Raw genomic sequence first — 22273 nt, forward strand, 5'->3', positions numbered from 1 at the left:
CCATCAGGCAAAATCGGGCTAAACTCCCCTTGCCCGATTTCACCTGATCATGGGAATAGCCTCATTGTCTGTGTAAAAAAAAGGTATCACAATAGAAACCCTGGGAACACTAAGGAACTTCAGATATGGGGTTAGTGAGGACATTGGATTTATGAAGTCTACTCCCCTAGATCCTTTTTGGATCAGACCCTGACCCTATTAGGCCCCACACCTATTTTATATCTGTTTATTTGGGTCTATTTTATGCAGCAGCATAACTGTAGGCATCATCACTGTCTTCGCATTTCACAGTGACTGAAGTGAGGATAGTAGTAGCAAGAAAGAGAATAGAAAGAGAGAGAAAGACACAATAGATGGATGGATGGTGGAAAGATAGCTAGCAGATAACTGACAAATTCATCCAAATTTTAAGTTTATAGAGCCATCCAAGTTTATGTCAGTTAAGGATACAATTAAACAAAAGAGCATCTTGGGATATTCACTTACCAGTATTTGCAACCCCAAAACCTCCAAAAATAAAATAATCAGAGTGGATTTGGATGGGTCTGACCATCAATACATTACTTTACATGTACAGCACTTATACTGACACTTAGAGTCACACTGAAAGTTGATGGTTGAAGACTCTACAATATGCTAATTCTGCATCCATAATATAATTTTACTACACATGGATAGGAATCTAAATAGTGTGTAAAGAAAACATTGTCAAGGTATGCTAACTGAGCACAAAATTGTCACCCTGGTAACTGAGCAGAAGAACCTTTTAAAAGTGGTGATTCTCTTTATTGAGCAGGGGGAGAGCAACTGGCCCCATCCAACCCCAGCACAGCATCCCTCCAGTGGCTGTTGTTGGTGTCTTTCTTACGTTTCTTTTTTAGACTGTGAGCCCTTTGGGGACAAGCAGCCATTTTCTATCTATCTATCTATCTATCTAACTATCTATCTAAACCACTTTGGGAACTCTTCCTGGAAAATGGTATATAAATATCAGTAGTAGTAGTATGCTTTGCAGTTCCCAATAAAAAGGGGGGAAATGGTGGGTGCGTTAATGGATGGTGTAAGAAACTAGATACTTCGGAATTCTCCCTTCACATGTGGGGAATGGAAAACTCAGAAGTCCTCAGAAGTCTAGGTTATATCCCTTAGCTTGCTTTGTTCCTCCAAGACTCATAGAAGCACAAGACAAGGAGGTGGGTCTCACGATCACAGAGACCCGCCTTGGAAGGGTGAGCAGGCTTAGCCTGCTCTCCCTGCACATGAGCAGACTGCTCTGGGTGGCCGAAGTGGCTGCCCACATGACTGCCGGCTCCGATATGGAGCCAGTGGGTGCTGGGGGGAGTGGGGGCCGATTGGCCCCCAGAAGCTCCAGCATGCCCTGCGTGAGTGCGCAGGGCATGCTGGAGAGACCCCCAGAGCCGGGAGGTGGCTTTTTGCCTCCCCTCCAGGGGTTTCCTTGTGAGTTGCTGCAGTGCGGAGCTGCGCCAACTCACGATTGCTTAAACCAAGTTTGTGGAGCTCTCGCACCGCAAACCCGGTTTAAGCACCACGCTACTTAAGCAGGTGACCCACTTAAGAACCACCGGGCTCACAGCCAAGCCCGGTGGTTCTCATGATTGCATAAAATCAGGCTAGCAGAGGCTAGCCCGATTTTCTACAATCGTGTGAATAGCCTCAAGGAATGAAAAGGTAACAGTATTTATTATCACTCAAATCCTAACAGTATTCAGTAAACAAAAGCAAGAAACAATTTTAAATTCAATCAGTACACCTCAATCATTTAACAGAGTTCTTTTCTTATGGTTAGAAATGGGAAGTTAATGGTTTGTTATTTTTATAATACCTCTTCCTGTTTCTCACAGTTACCCATTGTGGTTGCTTCTCTGTTCTAACCTCCTGTGCTCCTTCCTCTCCTTCTTCCTAAATCATCCAACCACCCCTCTCTTATGCTTGATTGTGGAGTCACCCCTACAACTCTGCTTCTCCACTCTTCCTAACAATGATTGGTCAGAAGAATCCACACCAAGGATAACCTATAACCCAATTTGTCACCCCTGTTGGCATATTGACCCATTGGTCAATTCTTGAATGTGCGTAAATGAAACCTACAAAAACTGCATCATAGGTGTTCTGATCGACACTCATGCAAACATTGTGGTTTGAGCATGTTCTGTCCTAATGTCTCCGAAGTAAGATCTAGACTAAATTGGGGAACTGTCCTGTCATGTCACTCGAAATACCATTGTTTGACATTTCAGCCTGAAAAAGCACCTCATGACAGCTTGGAAACATGCTTGGACATAGCACACCTGTCATCTCAGCCCAAAAAGCCTGACTCTCCTAAAACCAATTGCAAGCACAGTGGTCAACTTGGCCATAGAAAAAGAAAATGCCCTATCCTTTGTCTAACAATGGATGTGGAAACTTTCCATTACCTCCAAAAGTTCTTCTTTTGTTAATCCTTCAGTTGCTCATACTGTATACTGTCAGGCTCCAAGTAGCTTTCCTAAATGTAACAAAGCCCTTTAGAGAGTAAATTACTGTTGAGTGCTTTTAAAACAAAGTTTAAAATCTGACCCTTTGTTGACCATGTCAGTATTTTGAATAGCATGAAGAATATTGGTGTGAGATGACTTTCCAGCACTGTTGAAAGAGCACTGTCAGATGTAAATGGTTTTCATTTTCCCAGTGCTGCAGCAAATCTTATAACTGCCCAATTATCAGTTGATGGCCATAACACTCTGCACCCCAAGGGCCATGTCACTGGAGATAAGCCCTGTTTATGTTAACTTAGTGTCAGGATGTGCAGCATATGTCCAAAAGGCTGGATGAGTGCCCTTTTACAGATGTTTTGTATGCTCACATTGTGCAGCTAAGAGCCCTGGAGGTGTTGAAAAAGGAAAAAAAAACCCTTTCATATAGCTTAATCCAATTAAAGCACATTAATAAAGGTAAGATCATCTGTCACATTATCTAGACACTTCCTTTCATGCATCATCCTCTGATTCTGAAGTCTGCTGTTCTTTTTTCCATTCTTTAAAATAGGCCTTTCTTCAACCAGACAACATCCAGCAGTTTTAAATATCCAAAAAGAAAAGCATTGTTGGTTCTTATAGAATTATTAATTGTGCTCCATTACTGGAAATCATCTTTATCTGGCCCTTTGGCACTTTAAAGAAAAACTGATATCACTATCAATTTAAAGTTTATAGAGCTATCCAAATGTATGTCAGCGAAGGATCAAGCTAAACAAAAGAACATCTTGGGATAGTCATGGAGAACCTTAGGCAGGGACAACCCAAGCTGATCTGCAGCACATTTTAGGTCATTTGTCCTCAAAAGGATGTGCCCGAACCACAGTGCGAAGCGTGATTCAAGCATGTTTAGGGGAATTGTACCAGGAAAGAGAGCAGGTCCTTATCTGCTCTCAGCCACCCCATCCAGCTTCCTGCTGGGGCAGCACCCATCCCAATAGTCCCCTGTGCTGCGCCAGCACACACATATGGCATCTGCACATGCATGGGTGACCATTTGCACGGTCAGTATGGTGTTGCAGACCACACAAATGACATATAGACGCCATGTGCATGTTGGTGCCCAATGGGGGCGCGGTTATTGGGTTACACACTACCCCAGTGGGAAGCTGCATGGGATGGTGGAGGTCTGGTAAGGACCTGTTCTCCCTTTTCTTAAGGTTCCCAGTACGATTTCCTTAAAAGTACTCGAACCGCACTTTGAACTGTGGTTTGGGCGCATCCCTATCTCAGGTTAGCAGCAGGTTGGGAAGTGATAAAATTCACAGTAGAACATCTGTGATAATCCCTTTCACTCCCTCATTATTTAACGGTCCAACCACCTCCCTGGCAGGTTTCCTGCTTCTAAGAAGTTTTTGTTTTCCCCCTTGATGCTTTTAGCTAAATGATCCTCAAACTCTCTTTTTGCCTCCCTCTTGCATTTATTTTGCCAGAGTTTGTGTTCCTTTCTCTTCAAATGGAGATGTTCTCTTCATTTGGACAGGATAATAAAACTGGTAATATTATAATGCCCTTACACAAAACTATGGTGCGGCCAAACCTGGAGTACTGTGTACAATTCTGGTCACCACATCTAAAAAAGGACATTGTAGAACTGGAAAAGGTGCAGAGGAAGGCAACCAAGATGATTAGGGGCCTAGAGCACCTTTCTTATGAAGCAAAGCTACAACATCTGGGGCTATTTGATTTAGAAAAAAGACGACTGCGGGGAGACATGATAGAAGTCTATAAAATCATGCATGGGGTGGAGAAAGTGGATAGAGAGAAATTCTTCTCCCTCTCGCATAACACTAGAACCAGGGGTCATCCCATAAAATTGATCGCCAGGAGATTTAGGACCAACAAACAGAAGTACCTTTTTACACAATGGACTAGAGTGCTGGACTAGGACTGAGGAGACCCGAGTTCTAATCCCCATTCAGCCATGATACTTGCTGGGTGACTCTGGGCCAGTCACTTCTCTCTCAGCCTAACCTACTTCACAGGGTTGTTGTGAGGAGAAACCCAAGTAGTAGTACACCGCTCTGGGTTCCTTGGAGGAAGAGCGGGATATAAATGTAAAATCATCATCATCAACAACAACAACAACAACAACGACTTGTGGAATTCTCTGCCAAAAGATGTGGTGACAGCCAACAACTTGGATGGCTTTAAGAGGGGTTTGGATAACTTCATAGAGGAGAGGTCTATCAACGGCTACTAGTTGGAGGGCTATAGGCCACCTCCAGCCTCAAAGGCAGGATGCCTCTGAATACCAGTTATGGGGGAGTAACAGCAGGAGAGAGGGCATGCCCCCAACTCATGTCTGTAGGTTTCCAGCAGCATCTGGTGGGCCACTGTGTGAAACAGGATGCTGGACGAGATGGGCCTTGGGTCTGATCCAGCAGGGCTGTTCCTATGTTCTTGTGTTCTTATCTAGGTTTTATTGTTCAAAACCAACCATGAAGAGGCTAACTGCAAAAGAATTAGTTATGTTATATTCCAAATCTATTTAAATGACAAATGAAAATCCAATTGATTTCAGTAGGCTTTACTTTCTGAAAGCTTACTTGAGATCCCAGCCTATTCTGTGGATCTGCCTCTGCAGCATATGGGATTCTTTTCAGCATAAAAGTGAACTCATCCTTTTGTGACATTGACTCAAAATGTAGGATCGTATGCTGAATGAGGAGTGGCAGACAAGCAAAGGTCGCTCCAGAGGTGGGCAAGGTGGGCAAGAACCCCTTCAGACAAATAGTTCCCCCCCCCCCCGCCACCTGCCCCATTTATGTTTCAGAAATGTAACTTGTAAGACACAACTTACCCACCAAGGGATGCACTTTGCTTCTTCTGTGCTGCCCTCAGGTTTTGTTTTGTTTTTTGCTAGTGCTGCCACTGCAGACAAGCATTACTATATTTACCTGGACCTGAATTTTACTACTTTGTTATTGACCTGAATCTTGACCCCCTGCTAAATGAGCAAAGGGGCACCTTTTAAAAGTGATGATTCTCTTTATTTAGTAGGGGGAGAACAACTGGCCCTATCCAGCCCCAAAAGCATCCCTCCATTGGCTGTTGCTGGTGTCTATCTTATCGCTTGGAGAACTTTTCTCTGTCGCTTGGAGAACTTTTGTGGGAAAGTGGTATATAAATATTATTCATATTCATATCTGTATTGTACTCTTATTACTTTTGTTCAAATCGTTCACCCGCATTCTTTCTTGATGCAGATTCTTTTCATAGTTAACCATGCGATAAGCAATGTTTGCAGTCATGTTCTGAGCTTCTAGGTCACCTAGTTGGGTGCCAATAGGACAAGAGCTGTTCTTCTTTCTCAGCTGTTGTTCTAGCCTGCCTGCAAATTCAGAAGGGCCAACTTCATATTTGCATTTCAGGTGTTTTTCACAGCCAGAACCGTTTTGTATATTTTACAGAGTCCGGCAGATAGAGCAGGCCATCAGAGAGGTGCTAGCATCCACATGGTACCCAAGTGTTGGCTCAGTCCAGTCATGCCTGCCATGCTCTGGGCATGAATATTGATTTTTGTGCAATCTGTACTTCCAAATGTGCTTCAAGGGCATACAGCAAAAAGGCAAGCTGCCAGGACCTCAGGACCGTTTTCGATAGATTAATAATATGGCAGAATTCACAGGCTTCACAGAAGTAAAATTGCACATGGAAATTCAAGTTTTGTCCAGAGCCTACTAGTATTTTGGCATTCTAATACATGCATTACTTTGGCCTTCACCATGCACTATCATGGAAAAATTCCATAGAATGCATGGGGGCTAAATCTACTAACCAAATTATGTTTAAAAATCTGGAGCATAGCCAGTTTCTGGACCAATGACAACTATGCAACACTGATATTGTTGGAAAATTCAAAAATGTGTTCAAAATCAGATTGCAAACCAATATGACAACCAGATGCACTAACAAATAATACCTTAGGATTGACTGAAGTATTGACTGATAACCTTGGACAAACACATGATGCTATGCCTGCAGTTCAAGGACACTGTTGGCAGATATACTAGAATACGTCTGTTACAAAGGCAGCTATGCCAAACCAAATATTTAGAAGAGAAGTGTTTGATGTGAGTCTGGGATGCAGAGGAAGTCCAGATGTTAGGTCCTTGGAATCTTTTCATAGCTTAGTGCATTATTGGGAAGTATTCATTTTTAAAAAATGTACCAGAAAAGTCCCCCCCCCCCGCTTAATATTTCAGGTCTCTGAATGTTGCAGCCTGAATCTTAATAGTCCCCTGAGTGAAGGATTTGGTGATTATTTATTGGATTGTTCTTGCCAATCTCTACAGCAATTTCGCCCACTGTTGTCAGCTGACAATGAGGTGTTTTTTTCCCTCTGGGGCTTGAAACTAAATACAATGCCTACACCACAAAAGTTGGTGGGGAAATATGGCAAATAAAGTAAAATACCACAAAGTGAAGAATACTATATAGATAAGCCTTGAAGTTAATAATGCTCTATACAAATCTACTCAGATTTAGAATTCTATGGGGGCAAGAGTGCAAAGGAATCTACATAAACATTGGAAAACATCTAGAAAGACACATTTCAAATGATGTCCCTTTAAAAACATGTAGCATTTTTCTTTTTTAATATTTAGCTCACTGTTAACAAGAAGAGCTGAGCTGGATTCTAGGGGCTTCAATTTCATGTCAAAATGTTCATGTTTATGACAGAACCCAATCTGAATTACAAAGGTTCACCAACTGGAACAAAAATGAAAGTGTTTCGCTGCCCCCGCTCTCTGGGCACTTACCAAAGCTCTGCCAAGCTGATTTTAAAGCTCCATGGATGTGTGCAGTCCCTGAGAGGTCCAAAGGATTCAGTAGAGGGAAAGCCTGTTCCCCACTGCCGCACTTTGCAGTAAATTGGGTGTGTGTGTGGAGTTGTGCTCCTGGCTCTGTCGACAGGCACGGAGGCTGCAATTTTGTCCCCCCGGCATGTGATGGTGGCCAGCCAATTGGAGCGAGGGAGCAGCTGCATAAGGGGCTGGCTCCCTTCGCTCACTCTCAGTTGCTCGGGGTGAGGCACCTGCCCACCCATCCCATTTCAGTGAGGGTTATCCAGGCGCCTTTTGGGGGCCAAGTAGGAATTTTTTTGGTCACAGCCAATTGGGTTTGGGGTGGCCTTTTTTCATCTACTTCTCACTAATTCTTATGGTAGGGTTTCATTGCCTAGGATGCTTTGGTCACTTTGCAGGAGAGTGTGTGTTGGGGTAGGTTGTCTTGTATTGGTGTTTGACTGGTGTTTGACTGATTAAGGCAAGTGGGAAGCCAAGGAACAGCCCTTGCAGGTTTTGAGGCCCTTGGGCTGGGATCTGCCCCATCTCAGAGGATGGTGGGGCCCACCACTACGTGTTTTGAAGCCTGGGTCGGGTGGGGCAGGTTGTCCTCCCCTCAGCGGAGATGAACCTTGTGCTTGTGGTGATGTCCAGACCTGGAGCCAGGTTGAATCAACATGCAGTCCTTCACCCTGTTCTGGGCAGTCCTCCTTATGAGGCTGATCCACACGGGGGGTACCCACGCTCCTCATTGCAGGTTATTTGTAAATTTAATCAATAAAGTGGCCCTAGTTCATCCAAATTATTCCTGTTCTGTTGTTATTTGGAACTGGGTGTGCAATCTCTGAGCCTTGGATGCAAGTCCTTGTGTTCATCTGTTCAAGGTTGTGGAATCTCGCTGACCTACCCCCCAGTCCATATGACCATAGGCCTAACGTGGCTAGGGCAGGTCTAGTACCAGTCACAGAACCTGTGGAGAAAGGTCTTACAGAGTGGTCTCTGTACAAGTTCCAATTCAGTCTGCTTAGGAGGCTTTCCTGGGCTTTGGCAAACAAGCTCAGGGTATGCACAGCTCATTTGCCCCCAAATTTCAGGAGCTTCCCTGTGTCATATGGACGAACAGTTCCTTGGAACCTTAAAACTTGATTTTTAAATTTCTTTCTTGATGTTTGCACATTTCCATCTAGTGACCAGTAAGTGGACAAAACTTGAAAACTGCTATGAGTCAGTCAAAAGCATATTGAAAATGAAACTAAAAATATTTCTTCGGATTAGCTTTAGTTACAATCAACTAACTCCAACCAAGAACTTTCTACTCAATTTGTTGCCAATTTCACACATCAGATAATTGTAAAATTATTTACATCAATTTTCCATGTCTGATGGTGACATCATAGAATATGAAATTAAGTGTTATTGGCTTCAAGGGACTAAAGTGGCAAGAGCAAGACAACAAAAACTAACCATTTCATATGTTGGCCATGTACAACTAAATTAAGTTCCAGTTTTAAAAAAAAAATCCTTGCACTAGCATCATTATGTTTTGAACTATTCAGCTGAAAGCATTAAAGGCTGTTTTTGGAAAAATCTGTGAACAACAAATCAGAAGTAGTAATTGTGAATAATACTTTTGCTTCAGGATTATTGTGAATAAAATCCTTTTGTAAATTTTAGTTCACAGGAACTGTTGAAGATAGGCCAGGGTGAGAAGACAGAATTGAGACAAACAAGAGGCATGGAGGTTGTTCAGGACATTTGTCACTCAGGTCCCACACAGTTGTAGGGTATCAGTTGTAGGGCATTTGATTTCTATGCCTTGCTTCTAATGTAAATGACAGTGCTAGAAGCTTATGGAAATTGTTAGATCTCACCATAGAAGAAACCATGGATCAAGACTATGAGGCAGGCCCCCAACCCTCCATGATGCATCCTGGCCCCCTGGCCCTCCGTGCGGCCAGAGCAGGCAGATCCACATCTGGGTGTGTGATCTCCATGCCCAGACCAGAGGCGATTGTCGTCTGTGGGGAGGTAAGCTTTTTGAAGTTTCCTCCCCACTCTCCCTTGAGCCCTTTCTCTCTGATCGTGAGAAAAGGCTCATTTTTTAGCCATGGAAAAGTTAAAAATTTGTATGCATATGTCAGTTTTGAAGTTCTAGCACATCTTTCACAATCACTCCTATTTATTACTGCACTTCTATATTTATTAAATCATGGTTTCACAAAATGAAAAGGTAAGGTGCCTTTATTGTAGACATTCATTTTCATGAGCCCAACAGCCGAAGCTTTAACAAAACATGTGACTTGATTTCTGCCCCCTCCCCCCCGTCCTTACATTTGCTTTGCATTGGTTTTAAAGACTGACTGAATTTAAAGCTCTCTACATAAAACAGCACTGTGGTTAACTTTTATCCTCCTTTCTCCTTCCTAAATGGCTTCTCTACAAGTTTTATCATTTCATGTGGTTTACTCAGTGTATGACATCCTCATGTTTATTAGCATGCCATGCTGTTTCAGACACTTTTTTCAACATTCCGGGCGGTACCATGGGAAATTAGTAGAACTGTTCTGGAAAAAATAGTTTAGTAGTTTCACAACCCTCTGGTCTCTGGCACATTTCTTTGCTCTAACTTAGGTCTCCACAACTTTGGCTTCTTCTGCAGATGTTGAACTATAACTCACATCATTCCTGTTTACAGGCCACTGTAGCTAGGGATGATGAGAGTTGTAGTCCAACAATAGCTCAGGGCCAAATGTGTGTCTCTTGAACTGGGGTAACGACAAAAGCAACTGTTTCCATGTTCTAATGTTTAGATGTATTGGTGTAGTGTGTTGGTATATTGTGCACTGGATTCCCAAAATGGTATGACTCTTTATTTGCAAAATATTCACTAACTAGCTGGGCCAGGCACAGAGCATCTGTACCTCTAGTTCTCCCCCACCTCCCACCCGCTGCCACTGTTTTCTCCCCCACCACTGCCTGCTGCCACCATTTTCTTCCCCACCCACCCTCCCACCATCACCGCCATTTTCTTCCCCCACCTGCCCGCCTGCCACCACCACTGTTTTCTCCCCCCCTGCTGCCATTTTGTTTCTCACCTCGCCCACGAGCCTATCTGCCAGCACTACCACTTTCCTTGCCTCTGCTGGCAGCTCACTCAAGAACTCTTGCGAGAGCTGCCACACATGGGATTAGCAACGGGTACACCTTAGAGAAATATACAGATATAAATATATACCTAGAACTTGCTTATAATACTTTTACATATTTAATGTACTTCACATGTATCTTTCAATCCTTACCACAACCCTATAACTTCAGTTCGCTTCACAAAGACCCTTTATTGTGCAAAAGTTTTATGAAATCAATTAAAAACATTTCAGCATGCACGCCATCATCAGTTTACTATCAAGCACAGAAAAGACCTCTTCTGTTCTCCAGATGTTAAGATTCATTAGTCTGTAAGAAAAACTAGATGACTCCCCTCTCTCTCCCTCCCTCCCTCTTCTCTCATTATCTCTCTGCCAGTCACTGAACAGAGTGTTATCTGGTTAAGGAATTTTAACAGCTGGGGAGCAGAAGAGTAATTTTCTGTGCTTGATTGTAAACTAATGATGGTGTGTACGCTGAAATGTTTTTCATTGATTTGTATCAACTTCTATAAAATATTTGTGCAATAAAGGGTCTTTGTGAAGAGAACTGAAGTCTTAATATGCACATTGCATTGCCAATGTATCAACATATACACCTCTATAAGGTAAGTACAGTCATCCCTCATCAATCACAAGGGTTCCATTCTGGCAAAACCTTGCCATTGGCAAATTCGCAGTTGGACAGCAATTGAAATCAATGGGAAGCAGGGGGTTAGGGGAACTGTGGTCATGAAAAGACCAAAAAAATCAAAGAAAAAAAATACCAAAATGCCCAAAATCACCCAGAATCTCTTAAAAATCACCAAGAATAAGCAAGAGGAGTGAGCAAAGTGAAGCTCTGGAAAATGTTGAATCCCTAAAAATTGCTTGAAGGCACATTTGAACCCCCCCAAACCACTCAAAGTCACTTTAAATATCAAGGAATTGACAGGGTAAGCAAGAGGAATGAGCAGCTTGAGCTTCTGAACCCACCAAAATTGCAGAACCACCCCCCCCCCACCAAATCACTAAAAAAATCTCTCCAAACCACAAATATATGGGTCGTGGTTGGCGAGACTGGCCACAATTTTCAGTTGCAGATACTCAAATCTGTGATTGGAAAAATCGCAGTTGGCGAGGATGACTGTAAGTATTATTACCCCCATATATCGCAGCAGAGAAGAAGGCCAACTAATTCAAAGCAGAGGTGTGGTTCAAACTAGGAAAGTCCTGCTTCAGAGCTGACTCCTATGTAGTATGCTACATCCATTCTCTAATGGAAGATTTCATTCCCCAAAGCAAAGCAAATGAGAGAGGCTATTCCCATGATTGTCCAAAAGTGGGCTAAGGGAGCCCAACCCACTTTGGGGTTATCGTGTGCTGCAACGGGAGCTACGTGGCTCTGGGCAGCTAGCCTCATTAAACCCCCCTCCCCTTAAATGAGGTTAACGGAGCGATCACTCCATTAACCTTGTTTTTTGCTCATGTGTTGCCGTGGCACCTGCATTTTGGGCAGTATAGGAATATGCTAAATAAATAAACACCTGAGTAGACCCCCAACCAGGAGGCTGCTAGCAGCCTCCCCGGCTCGGTGGGGGGTACCTCCAGAATGCCCTACGCACTTGCACAGGGCATCCTGTAACTTCCAGGTGGTGTCTGGACCCCAATCCCCACAGTCCCTGCCGGCTGTGTGACGGAGCCAGCAGCCGTGTGGGTGGCCGATTTGGCCACCCAGCTACAAGCAGCTGCTCACCTGCGGGGAAAACGGGCTAAGCCTGCTCTCCCCACAGAACCCGATCAGGCACTTCACACATGTCGTGTGAAGCGCCTCAAAGTCTAAAACATTACACAGTCTATTGATGCTGCAAGCGTAATTAAAAACTGTTTCTTAAAAAGAGGTATAACTGAAAGAATAGTTGCTCAGGATTTCTTTGGGGGCTGGTTGAAATGAACATGATCCCAACATGCAAAGAGGGTCAGGGATGTGATTAGAGTATGCCTGCCCTGCTGAAGGGCTTCCTGATGCACTGTTGGGACATCCTTCAATTGTGTGTGCGTGTGGGCTGTTCATCCAAACGACTCCTAAACATGCACTCGAAAAACAGAGTTTTGCAGTGCATGTTTAGGGGGCTTTCAGACAAACAGCCTCACATTCAATTGATAGATGCCCAAACAGCGCATCAGGACATCCTTCAGTGATGTCAGGGCAAGCATACTTTCGTTGTGTCCCTGCCCCTCTTCACGTGTTGGACCTGTGTTTATTTGAACTGGCCCTCAGTTGAAGCACCAATGCTTTCAATTACATTACTAAGGGATACAGTGAACTTCCATTCAAGAGGATGTAGCTAGGATTGTTGGCGAAGTTTGCCAAGCTTGGCACAAACTTCTCTGAGCTCAGAAGAAGCCCTCTGTAAGGAGAGAACTTCCCAAACACCAACAATTCTCCAGAGTTCAGAGTAGTTCTCCACCTCTCCCTGTTAATCCTCCACATTAGCTATACAAGCAGCAGAGGGCCATAGGGAAAACAGCAGCAGGGAGGGTGTAGGTAGGGGGACCCTCCCTATTTGTGTAGGGTGGGTAAGTCTTTTCCCCTCTTGTCTCTCCCCCTTGCTGCCATGGCATGCAAGCATGTAAGAGCAGCAACAGTGCTGCTGAGTGAGGGTTCAGGAGAATTTTTCTTTCTGCCCTCTTAAATTGTTGCTCTTGTCAGAGTAAAGGATTGGAGTTTTCCCAAGGGTGAGTACAATGTAGAGCTGCTATGCAGCTTGTCAGAATGACAGAAATGGAGGGAGGGGGAGGAAGCAAAAACTCTTCCACACGACAATCCTGCATTTTCTGCTGCTTTTTTGGTTGGTTGTATTATTGATTGAATTTGTTCTATTTGTTAATTGCTGTTTAGTCTGTAAGCCATCTTGAGGGTTTCCTCTGTGGAACTAGAAAGATGGGTTATACCTTCTCTATAAAATATAATAAATAGGTTTCAATGGACACAGCTGATTCTTGTATGGAAAATCAATTTCAGGGGGAGCAATTTGGAGCAGAGAAATTCCATTTGTACAGGAGTATTTCTAGTACACCCAGTAATTTTTGGTCTCAGCACACATGTGAATTGGTCAAGCTGCATTTATCTCACTTTCTGGGCAAAGCTATTGCTTCATCCATTTTGTACCCTGGGTCCATTGTTCTGAAGATCTATTAGACTTTCCCCCAAGTTACATCAATCATTGAAGTATATCTCACATGTTCTGAAGATAACAGAGCTTTGGCACATATGACATAAATCTGGGAAAGTTTTGGGAAGGGGCTTGAGACCTGTTTGTTCTCTCTGCATATCGAAATGGCACATCGTCCCAACTTTACTTACAAGGTGGACTTCTAAATCTTGATCAATGGAGTCAAATTCACTTATTTTGTTCAGATGATAACTGATATTAAATAGCACAGGTATGGATTTACCACATGCTAAAGAAGCTGGAAGTACATTTCCAAAATGAAAAATATGTGAGCAAACAATGAGGCTCTCCACACGAGCAGTGTGGAGAGCCTATGAGGGTTCTGCGGGGAGAGCAGGCTTGGCCTGCTCTCCCCGCAGACAATTGGGCGGCTAGCCCTGGGTGAACAAATCGGTCCCTCACATGGTTACTGGCTCCATCATGGTGTTGGCAGGAATGGCGGGGATCGGGGGCCGCCCGGCCCACAGAAGTCCCAGGATGCGTCGCGTGAGTGCGCAGGGCATTCTGGGGAGTCCCCTGTGTGGGGAGGCTTGATCACAACTTATGATCAGGGAAAACGGGGTTAGTGGAGCACTCACTCCGCTAACCTCATTTAACAGGGGGTATTTAGTGAGGTTTGCTGCCGGGAGTCAATCAGCTCCCATTACAGGACACGACCGCTAGAAAGTGGGCTGGGCTCTCTTAGCTTGCTTTCTAGAGGTCGTGAGAATAGCCTCATTATCTACTTTCAACTCACTTTGTTTAGAGAAGCCCACTCTAAACAGCTTTAAGCAGCTCTAAACAGCTCTAAGCTTTAAAAAGATGCCAAATCAAATCACATGAACAAATGAATTCACAGCATGAAGATGCTGTTGTGGAATTAAGAATAAAAAATATCACTAATCTGAAATCACTCCTGTCTCTTTTAATACTGCCAGAGTTCTTTGGCACTCTTTTTAGGAGCAGGCAGTATGAACACAATCAATGGTTCTCAGCAAATTTGTAGGATAGTACTTTACATATAATAATTGAAAAAAACTCTTCATTCAAAAACTACAACCCTTGTATCAGGTTCTTAATTGCTGCTGTTGTTCACTGCACTGCCTTTCTCTCCTTCATGTAGAGGACTCATGTTGCTTTGAAGATGGATTGGGTTCCAGGAGGCATTTCTGAACAGCTGGGAGGCACCAGGCCCCCAGCCTTGGCTCAAGGCCAGAAAGATACAAAACCATATCTCCCCTCTGTCCTTGTAATTAATTACTCATTATTCAGAGATTCCCCTTGTGTGCATTTAGAGCATCATTTAAAAAATGCATCACCACACTTACTCTTGCTTCAGCTTTGAAACAACTCTCATCATTCCACATCTAACAGTATAAGAAGGGTCAGTTACTAGTATGTAAAAAGTGAGAAGTCAGTCACAAACAAAAGCAGGTATGTGTCAATAAAAATAGGCAGAAAGGAAGGTTATAAAATCTAGAAATAAAAGAAAAGAGAAATGGGATAAAGAGGATCATGGTGGCTTGAAAGGGATTCTGAGGAGAGCTGCTACAATGATAAAAGAGTTAGAACAGGCGAATCCGGAAAGCCTGGTGGACCTGTGAATGTTTAGCCTGGGGCAGGGGATGGGGGAGAAATCCAAGCAAGATTGATGGGAAGAAAGAAGGTGATGATAGTTTTCAAATGCTGAAAATGTTCTCAAGGGGGAAAGGAAGGCAGAGCTGTTCATGCTCTGAACTGAAAACAGGACAAGAAATTATGTTTACAAACTACTAGAAAGGTAGGCCGAAGTTCAACATAACAATTTAAAAAGAGAGAGAGAGAGCGCACCATAGAGTTTGTTTCTTCCTTATCGACTCCCAGGAAAAAGCTGAATGTTGAACTTAAATCCTCAACTTATCCAAGTTACAAAAAAGGCATTTAAAATGTTCATAAATTACCACCTTGTTTCAACTTTACAACACTTGCTGTGGGAAGGGAAGCTCTTCTGAATGGCTGCTGGTGCATGAGAAAATGGTGGCTCAGGCTTACATTGTCATAGAGACTGGCAGTCCTGGTGGCAGCTGCTGCTGCATCTGAGGCTGCAGTGGGATTGGCCCACTGGTCTGTTATTATTATTATATGGTCTGTTATTATTATTATATGGTCTGTTATTATATGGTATTATATGGACTCACCTGTCCAAGACGCTCCCCCTGCTGCCACTGATGCAGCTTCAGCATCTCCTTTTCTATGCTGTGACAGTAAGATGGAAAGAGCCCAGACCATTCCCTGTCCACATTCTGCTTCTTGCTCACCCTTCTTCCTTCCCTGCCTAACTGTTGCCCGGGAGGAGATGGAGGTGAGAAAGCCAGTTGCCTCTCTCCATTCCATAAAAAAGAGCCAGGAAGGGATTAGGGAATGAATGAGAAGAGTGACCAATTTCTGATTCTCCACCATTAACCACTGTATGGACTGACACACCACCAGCTTTCACAGCAGCACTTAAAAATAGGATATTTGGCCCTGGTTCAGAAACCAAACCCCCATTTATAACACTGTTTCCTATGGGGATATAGTAGGCCTGTGCACCACCAACAATATTGGATCAATACCAATCTGATCCAATCAAAAAATGTCAGGAGGCCAACATGACCTTACTGACACCATCAGAATAAGGCCAGAATTTGACCTGATATTGCCTATCAGGGGGAGAAGAAGAAAAACACCCTACCCTTGCCTTAAATTTAGTCACACCTAATTTTTAAGAACTCTACCCCTGAACTTAGTATGGGGAGCAAAGATTAGTCCCAGTGGCCCAGTGAGTCACCCACATGGGGGGCCCCACCACTTGATTTCAGGGATGCAGTCCTTAAAATCCATGCCAGGGGCTGGTTTGGAAAGATTTTCAGTAGCAGCATGATATGGCAAAGTGATCATGGGTAGCAGAATTGTGGAAACAATTCTTGGTGTGCATGTCAAGCAGCTACACATAAACAAATTGTCACAATGAGAAAACCACTATAGAGACTAATTAGCAATGGCCTCCATACGGCAACTTCTTTTCCCCCCTCAACCAGACTTGTATATAACCAGCTCACCTCCTACAAATAGCAAGTCAGAGGGAAGGCTCTCTTGGCCTGGAAATGCTCTTCAGCATGCAAAAATGTGTCTCTGAAGGTTGTGCAGCCCTCAGGGACATATGTTTGCATGTGAAAGAATGCTTCCAGGGGAAGGAGAGATTGGTTATAAATGTTCCCTGTGTGCATGAGTGCCTGTGCAATGGGACTCTAGATTACTAAATGCTGCAGGTGTGCTTTCCATGCAGCATCTCTGCAACATTAGTCAAGATGTCAGCCAGTAATTTAGTCAATTAATTAATTGACTAACAATTAAACTTAATACAGTATTTTTATTGATAACATCAAGTAGCTAGCAGTAAAAATGATAACAAAATCAGTTGTTTTCCACCATAGTAATGAGAAGACTGTGATGCATCAATCACAACAGTGAATTACACAAATATGCCCAGCACAATTGCTTTTTACACAGCCCTGTGCATTGACTCAGGTTGTAGATCATGTTTAGGTTAATGGCATGCAATGTTGTGGCAGCTCTGCCTTCTGTGATGCCAGATGGAGGCTATTGTATATGTGAAACAGGAGCACACACACTATACATCTTCTAATAACTCAACTTACAACTATTGTTTACAACTCACTCGAAAAACTCATTGCATAAAAACTTAGATTATTTTTTAAAGCACAATTTAACTGAAGACATGGTATCCTTTTGATATGGGCCCATTTTCAGACCTCTAAGAATATAATACAGACTCAACAACTCACACAGGCTTCCGTTGCAAAACACAAGCTTTTCTCTCACATGGCTGTTTCATCCTAGGGCCTTCTTGTCTGGGTTCATAAAGAAGCAGTGTGCAAGGAGCATCAGATACATTCCTCTCCAATAATGCAGTAAGTGAACAAAACTAAAATCTCCACACACTTCTGTAGGAGTAAAAGTTATTCCTGCCATATCTTTTAAGTGCCGCATTTAGAACTAAGTGACACACAGTCTACCACTGTAACTGAGCCAAAAGATAAGAAGTGAATATTTTAGGATTAATATTGTCTCCTTCCATGATGTATCTTTTGTAGATAGTGGGATCCATTGCATAACTTCACTTCAGTAAAGATGGAGAAATATATCTTGTTTATGAGAGTTTCCTTAAAACTCCATCTGAAGTGCTATATATATTGAGATGTGGAAGAATTTCTATGAAAGATTGCTTTGCTGTGAAGATTCATTCTTCTGAGACAAACTACTCGGCATGTATGAAAAGTAGCTCATTCAGCAAAGTACATGCAGTGTGAATAATGAGAAAAAGAACAGCAGAAGGGCTGCTAGGAATTTGGGGATAACACAATAACTGAAAATGAATTCTGTACTGAATGTTCCTCATGGTTCCAATCCTTTTAACAAGGTTACAGCCTTGAAATAATGCTTGTGAAGCTGTAGAGATAAAGGCACTCTGCATGGTTGTTCCAGTACAATATTTTTATGTTTAAAAGAGAACGGGAGGCTTGGATGAACTGCCTATTGTCCTTGACTGATAGGAAAAGTAGAGTAATCAAAACAGAACCATGCAGCTTCTATGCAGTTGTGAGGGAGAGAAGCTCACACTGATACTTATAATGGTTGTATTTCAGACAGCAATCCAAACTTTCCCCTTACAAGCTAAGAGAATCTGCTTGCTTCCTATGAGACTTCCCAAACCAGATCTTTTAATGCAATCAATGCAATACCTAAGAGCACAGAATGTACAAGCCTAATATGAACAGTTGCAGGTAAACATGCTGGACCAGCAGTAAAAGGATGAATTCCCAGCCCTAAACTTTCTGACAACTGACTAGACCGGGTCTCACGATCCGTGAGACCCGGTTTGGGGTGGTGAGTGAGAAGGGAGCCCTGGGTGGCCGGATTGGCCACCCACACGATTGCTGGCTCAGAGACGGAGCCAGTGGGGGCTGGGGAGCTTGGGGGGCCGTGCAGCCCCTGAAAGCCCCAGTATGCCCTGTGCAAGCACGCAGGGCATACTGGGGAGACCCCTGGAGCTGGGAGGTGGCTTTTCGCCTCCCTCCAGGGGTCTACTCATGAGTAGGTGTGGCGCGAAGCCACACTGCGCCTACTCACGATTTTAAAAACTAGGTTTGCGGAGTGCCCCAAAACAGGTTTTGGGGCAGGGGTTCTTGAGCGGGTTACCCGCTCCAGAACCACCGGGCTCGCAGCCGAGCCCGGTGGTTCTGTCAATCGGGGAAAATTGGGCTAGACTTTCCTTGCCTGATTTTTCCCGATCGTGGGAATAGCCCCACTGAATTTTTTCTGAGTACCTAACTGATGGTTGCCTTGAATCAGCCAGAACCATAGCAAAATATAGATTTAAGGGAGTTTGGGGCTAACTAAACTAAGAGTTTATTCTGAAATAACTCCATTATCTCCTTCACTTTTCCCTCCCTTTTCCTTTCTCTCTACACCCTCCCCCCCCCACACACACACACTCTCTACAGGATTCCCTGAGACAAACTTCTAAACAAAAAAACATAAAAGATACTGGATTGAACACAACAAGGAACCTGGCTATTCACATGATCAGCGTTTTATAGCTGATTTCATCACAAACACAAAGTAATCTGATGTAGATTTAACAAAAGGTTTATTCAGAAACAACTCCATTTTATCCTTCTCCTTTCCCTTTCTGACTCCATACCTCCACTCTCTACAGGACCCCCCCGGGACAAACTTCTAAACAAAATATATATAAAAGATTCTGCATAGAGTACAACATGGCCCTCCCATTTATGACAACCAGAATTGAATTAATTGAAAAATCAGTAACAAAGTCTTAAAGTCTTTTAGGTGGTCTCCTGTCATGTACACTTCTAATTCTTGGATTCATCTGGCACAGAAGCTATTAGTGATGTTTTTTCTGATACCGAGGATTGTCCATCACTTAATCAGCATCATCTGTAGGGTCAAAATTGGAGGCAACATCGAAGCCCTCTCCAGTTCCTCTCTGGAGATCAGACTCCCTTTACTCCTTTCTCATAATATGCTTGCTGGAAAGTCTTGAACTGTTCAATTTCTTGCCATAATCCAAGACGACAGTAGTGGTAGCTTTGTGTCCTCCCAGCTGTTGGACAGGCGATTTCCCCATAGTAGAATGAGGAGTATTTCAATAAGCACATAGAGTTCCACAGATTGCATCTTACCAGTTGTTGCACAGTAGCCAACTCTTTATTGTTGCATACTTTGTTTTTGCATACAGTTGTAAACTTTCACTAATCTGTTCATTCTTTCCACTAAACCATTCCCTTGGGAATGGTACAAGGAAAAAGTCTTGTTTTTATCCCATGGTTATGCAAATACTGTTCAATTTCAAATGAAGTAAGCTGTGTCCCATTGTCAGTCACTAGTTTTTTAGGAAGACCTTCTCTCCCCAAAACTGCCACCATGAACTGGATCACTTTGTTCATAGTGATGTTGTCAGCAAATGAAACTTCTGGCCACCTGGAATAATAATCCACTATATCAAAACTTTTTTGTGGGTTTGTTCTCAAATGGCCCCACTATGTCCAGAGCAAGTCTTTCCCAGGGAACATTGGGATACTCTGCTGGAGTCAAGGGGGTGGTAAAAGTCTCCTGAGATTTGTCAGATACAGTATAAGCCATACAGTGCCAGATTACATTTGTAATGTGTTTGTTCATACCTGGCCACCAAAAACCTCCTCTGATTCACCTTTTAATTAATTTCATGTGCAGATGACCTTCAAGGGCAATTATAACCACTTTTTCTTGCAAGGCAGTTGGGACCACCACATGTCTGCCATCTTGAATTGGGGTGGATGAAATCATTACAAACATTGAGGTGTCCCTTTGTGTCCCTACAGCTGTACCAAATTTGGTTCAAATAAGGCAGTTCACAATTTAGCCTTCTTGTGCCTCAAATGTTCATGTGTCTACCATTTTGAATTGGGGTGGATAACATCATTACAAACTATGCCCTAGACCCATCCCTAGACCCATCGCTATAGCTGCAGCAGATTTGGTTCAAATCGGTTAGGCGGTTCACAGGTCAGCCCACTTGTGCCTCAGATGTTCATGTGTCCACCATCTTGAATGGGGTGGATGACATCATAACAAAGTATGCTGTTGTGGTGTCCCTGTTGTGGTGTCCCTATCCCTATAACAGTTCCAAATTTGATTCAAATCAGTTAGGTGGTTCACAAGTTAGCCCACTTGTGCCTCAAGTGTTTACGCATCTGCCACCTTGAATCAGGGTGGATAACATCATTACAAACTGCACCATGAAGGTGTTGTTATGTGTTATTCACTACAACTGTACCAAATTTAGACAATTCACAAGTTAACCCACTTGCGCCTCAAATGTTTACACATCCACCAACTTGAATCAGCATGGGTGACATCATCACAAACTATGCTATCACAAACTGTCCCTATGTGTCGCTACAGCTGCAGCCAATTAGAAACTTGGCCTCGATTCAAAGAATGGCCGTGGAAACTGTAAATATTTAAGGAATGGCATGATCACAATAGTGGGAGAGAAAGTCGAGGTTGGCAGAATGTTATTGATCATTGAAAGGAAAGAGATACAAGGCGTAAGGCCAGGAAGGAGCTTGCTGTAGTGCAGAAGAACCCTTGTATGGACAAAGATTTTTTTCTTGAAGGTGCTGAAGAAGTGAAAAGATGGCACTTAGTTGGGTATGGAGAAAGAAAAAAGACTTCAGGCTATGGAGAATAGGGATGTACTGCAACAAAAGATTAGAATTAATTGCAAAATGAACTTTAGTATTCATTTTCATCGACAAAGGTGTACTAAATTTGGCCCTAATACATGCAACTGGATAAAGAAAATATGGGAACTTGAGGGGGAAAGCATGAAAGAAGATTGGTGATCCCAAAAGACTGATGAAGAAAGAAACAAAGATGTTTAAGTATCTGGTTATATTCTACTTTCAAAATTGGTCTGAGAGAGAATGACTGTTCTCAGGTTTGTATTCTATACCTTGTACCCCATGCTCAATCTTCTCACAAGACTCACTCCAACTCACTTGAATTGATATCTGATATATCATCCAGTTAAATATTGTATTCATCTGTACTGTTTGATCCTACTTATACTGGCAGGTTTAAGCCTGGTTTCCAAACTAAAGAAGCCTATCAATCACAATTATCAATAGCCAGAAGGAACAGCAAGATGGGTGAAATTTGAGCATGTGGACATTGGAGCATATGATCTTATTACCTACTCCTAATCCCTAAAGTATAGCATTATTATCTGGATAGCATTATTTCTGGACTAGCACCAGGTAAGTTAAACAAATACAGCATTATAATAATAAAGTATTACATAGAAAGCTGCTATAGAACAGATATCCCAAATTGCTAGAAATCTCACTGCTAAAAATCTTAATTTACTGTCAAACTTGGGCTTGGAAGAAAATCCAGCATCTAAAAAACCAAAAAAAGAAGCAAGCTTGTGGAAGCCTTAAATATGATCTTTAAACAGAGAGAAACATTTTTTCACTCTTAATTTCAAAGAGTGAAAACTT

Source organism: Hemicordylus capensis, chromosome 5 (genome assembly GCF_027244095.1).
Source record: "Hemicordylus capensis ecotype Gifberg chromosome 5, rHemCap1.1.pri, whole genome shotgun sequence".
In the NCBI taxonomy this organism is placed as follows: Eukaryota; Metazoa; Chordata; class Lepidosauria; order Squamata; family Cordylidae; genus Hemicordylus; species Hemicordylus capensis.